The following is a 4,365-nucleotide window of genomic DNA, read 5'->3' as shown; positions in this document are numbered from 1 at the left end:
TTTTTTTCTTCTTTTTTTTCGTGAGAATAAATCATGATGTATATTTCATCCTTTCTGTGGTGAAAGTTTGACGAGTTCAAAAAATGGACTTTTCGTGTGTTTCACTCAACCTCAGCTGCAGTGTGAGAGATTCATCGGGTGAGTCCCAAACGGACCCCTATTCCCATGTATAGTGCACTACTTTAGACCAGGGCTCTGATCAAAAGTAGTGCACTATACAGGGAATAGGTTGTCAGTTGGGACTCGAGCATCGGCTGCGGTCAGCTGCCCTTTTAGTTCTGTTGTATTTGAGAGAATATTAAAAGTGGAGATTCTTTGCCTACCAGCCACAGACCATTTCTGCAGTCTCTTCTGAAGTCTGATCTCTCCTCTAATTCGACCACACTTCGACCTTAATTGATTTCAGATGCCTCTGAGACCTTTTATATAATGCCAGCATAGCCTTTTGATGTCTGGTGGCCCCTCAGGAAACCATTGTGGAAATGTACCTCAACAGTAAGCGTGATGCTATAGTCGTTGGGCTCTTTTTTTAGACTGGGTAGTCGGCAACGTTTTCTAGTTTGGCTTCACTGGTGTTTACCACAGACAGCAGCACTGTCTGACACACTGTGTTGACTGGACTTGAAGAATCAACTGGACTCAAGTGGTCCTCCTGTTCAAATGAAGCCAGATTTACCTGTCAAGACAACCCATTTTGGCTGTTACAGGGAAAATGTCTCATTCTCTAGAGAAGCAGTTGATGGGAGTCCTGCTGTTCTTTTGAAAGAAGAAACATATTGTTTGTAGAATGCAGTGAGGCAACTGAACGTATATCAGAGGAGGACCGTCCTCAGTGAATTTCATACATTTCATATTATCCTTTTTAGATAAAACTATGCTAAATATATTCACGTCACAAAATAATTGATTAAAACACATGGTTTTGCAATGAAGGTCTAAAGTAGTCTCAGCAGCACTCTGTAGCCGGAGGACAGCTAGCTTCCGTCCTCTGGATACATTGACTTCAATACAAAACCTAGGAGGCTCATAGTTCTCACCCCCCTTCCATACACTTACACAGCAATTATGACAACTTTCAGAGGATGTCCTCCAACCTATCTTAGCTCTTGCAGGAAGAACTGACATGTTGTCCACCCAATCAAAGGATCAGAGAATAAATCTAGTTCTGAAAGCATAAGCTACAGATAGTTAGCAGTGCATAAAATATGGCGAGTAGTTGACTCAAAGAGAGAGAAACACAATAGTTGAACAGTGTTGAACAAATTAATTTCTTCCAAAATGAAGGAGGAGCAAGAGAGCGAGTGTTTTTCTATTTCACTTACTTAGCTAGCAAATGCAGGTAGCTAGTTTAGCCTACTCAAACAGAGGGATGCTATGTTAGCTAGCTGGCTATGACTACCCAACACAACACTGGAACTCTTCCAAGTCAAAGTAAACTTTTGGTTTTACAAATGTATTGCCAACGGGTCCCGCCGGTGAAACTGCTAACTGACTGTAAAGTTACTGCATGATTGTAGCGGGTTTACTAACGCGTTACTAATAGTTCTATTGGCTTTGTTTACTAGGACGGTACTTTGGCTAATACCGTAGCAACGATGTAGGCTGTGTGTAGCAGTTATGACATGGTTTGGCTTGGAAATGTTTTTTTTTACATATACAGTTGATGTGTTGTGCATTGCAAGTCCAAACGAAGGGAAAAGGTGAGAGGAGGAGAGAGCGTAGACGTGAGAAAGAATACAACGTGGCTGCTATGAATGTGACCTGTGTTTACATGTGAACAGTGGGTGTGTTCATTCCCACCGATTCTGTTGGGAAAAACGTTTCTTAAACGGAACGAAACAGGGATAAACATACCTGAATTTGTCCAATAAAAACTCTTGTTTGCAACTGTTGGACTAATGACTACACCCTAGATCAGCTAGATGCAGGCAAGAGTGTTCAAGGAGGTAATGAACGTGTCACTGTCTGTCTAAACATTTTCTCTCGACGTGTGTGCACCTACATTGTAATCTTTAATTCATAGTCTAGGTTGTAGCAACCTCATGATGGGTATAGGGACAATTAGAATATCATGTAGGGGCCTAAACCTGTCACTGTTACATTGAACTGGGTGGATGGAATATGAATGACAGTCATGAAATAAGGCTGTGCTCATGAAAAAATAAATGGTCCTCCCTCATCTTCAACGGCACCAACCGCCACTGACTAATACCTAGTTCTCACAGACCCTACCCGTGGTGGACAGTGAGTCACATGTCGATCAGACAACAGAACTTATACCTAGTTCTCACAGGCCCTACCCGTGGTGGACAGTGAGTCACATGTCGATCAGACAACAGAACTTATACCTAGTTCTCACAGGCCCTACCCGTGGTGGACAGTGAGTCACATGTCGATCAGACAACAGAACTTATACCTAGTTTTCACAGGCCCTACCCGTGGTGGACAGTGAGTCACATGTCGATCAGACAACAGAACTTATACCTAGTTCTAACTAGACCCTACTAATCAAACACCGAGCTACAGAACACTGTTGAATTACAGTTTTATTGGTTATAAAACAAATAATAATGTATAAATAAATAACTTCCTAAATCAGTTTCAAAGGTTTGGTGGCGTGGTCTGATGAGACATTTCACTGGTACCTGTTAGTTCTACATTCGGAATTCCATTTCTGTCCAAAAACACAAATTAGACCACAGGCCTAACTATATTCAACACTCTCCTCACAGTGGACGGGCACCACGTTGCATAATCATCATAATAACAACAACAACAACAACAAATTGGGAAAGGCAATAAGGAAAACATTCAACTTCAGATTTGTGGAGCTCATCACAAGTCATTCCAGCACGTTCTCTGTCGTTGCCTGTGACGAGAGTAAGCGAAACTAACACTCAGTCGGACAAGACCAAGTCCATGTCAATCAACAATGTGATAACGGTACGATTGGACAAGAACGCTTGAGAGTCTTACAATAGCTGTAGTTTTCTTTGATAGGACAGTGGTTAAAGTTTGGTTCCTTAATGTTTAGGCATACTTAAAAAAAAAAAAATCCTCATCGTACAATAACAGTGGGGGAGGGGGGGGGGGGGGGGTCAGAGGTCACAATGTATCATATTAAATCAGGAAGAGAGGACACTGTACACAAATACTGAAGAATCATTGTGAGAACTGGCTTGACAACTTAAAGACTGAGGGTAAAGTCAACATGGAAGCACTATAATGTAAATGACACATGGTTATAAAGAGCTGACAGACTGTTCAAATGTCATTGTTCATAATCTCAAATTACAAAAAGACGTTTGACTTTATGACACATCAACCCAAAAGACACAGTCCAGTCATCCTCAATGCGCTGGCTGAAAGGCTGCATGCAACTTCACTAGAAAGGTAAGTGATTTTAATGTACGTGACTGGGGATAGCTTGTCTTCCTCAGTCCCCCTACATCCCACACACCAGCATTGACAGAAATCAGGCACTTTTCGGGTATATCCTAATCTGACAGCGTTCTCATACAGGAATAGCATACAGGAGACCCTGGCTAGCGACACGGGGGCAACTGACGCATAACGAACATATTTTTGACATCTTCATCAACCCACAGGGACATGGAGAGGTGGTTGGACTGTCTGTCCAGTCTGGACTTCTCCAATCACCTCCACCTCTCCTTCAGTATCTGCTGCAGCATCGCTCCTCTGTCCAGTCTGGTCTGTCTGTCCTGTCTGGGCTGTGTTAGCGGTGGCTCTTCTCTGTGTGACCACGTCTCTGGAGAAACGGCTCATCATTATCCCTGGGGACCTTAGCTCAGTGTCCTGGGAGTGGGATTGGGGTGCAGGGCGTGCAGGGGGGTGAGGGTAATTGGGCTGGTAGTACTGAGGTGGGTAGCCTCTATACCCAGCGAATGGGTCCTCTTCCTCCTCATCTTCCTCCTCGTCTTCATCATCGTTGTTGTAATTTCCACGGGGGTCATAACGGCCGGTGGGGTGATAGTTTTGGTAGTTGGTGTGGGGGAGTTGTTGTACTATGGTGGGGAACATCTGGATCAATGGGGTGTCATCACTAGCAACCTCTTTCTAAACCACCACCGCTAAGTTAGCTTGTTGTCTGGGGTTGTTAGCTTGTTGCCCGGGGTTGTTAGCTTGTTGCCCGGGGTTGTTAGCTTGTTGCCCGGGGTAGCATCTGGGTTAGCAGAATGACGTACAGGAGAAAGCAGACAGAGAGCCACAGGCACAACATTACTGCAGTGAGAAAGAAGAACACAGTGTGTAGCCGTGGCTGTATAAGAGAGAGGGTGAGCCACACCAGTGGGAGTAAGTGGGAGTCTGATTAGTATTTGTCATTCACAAGGAAACCTTGATCAG

Source organism: Oncorhynchus kisutch, unplaced genomic scaffold, assembly GCF_002021735.2.
Source record: "Oncorhynchus kisutch isolate 150728-3 unplaced genomic scaffold, Okis_V2 scaffold4042, whole genome shotgun sequence".
NCBI classification, from domain to species: domain Eukaryota; kingdom Metazoa; phylum Chordata; class Actinopteri; order Salmoniformes; family Salmonidae; genus Oncorhynchus; species Oncorhynchus kisutch.
This window is presented reverse-complemented; position numbering follows the sequence as displayed.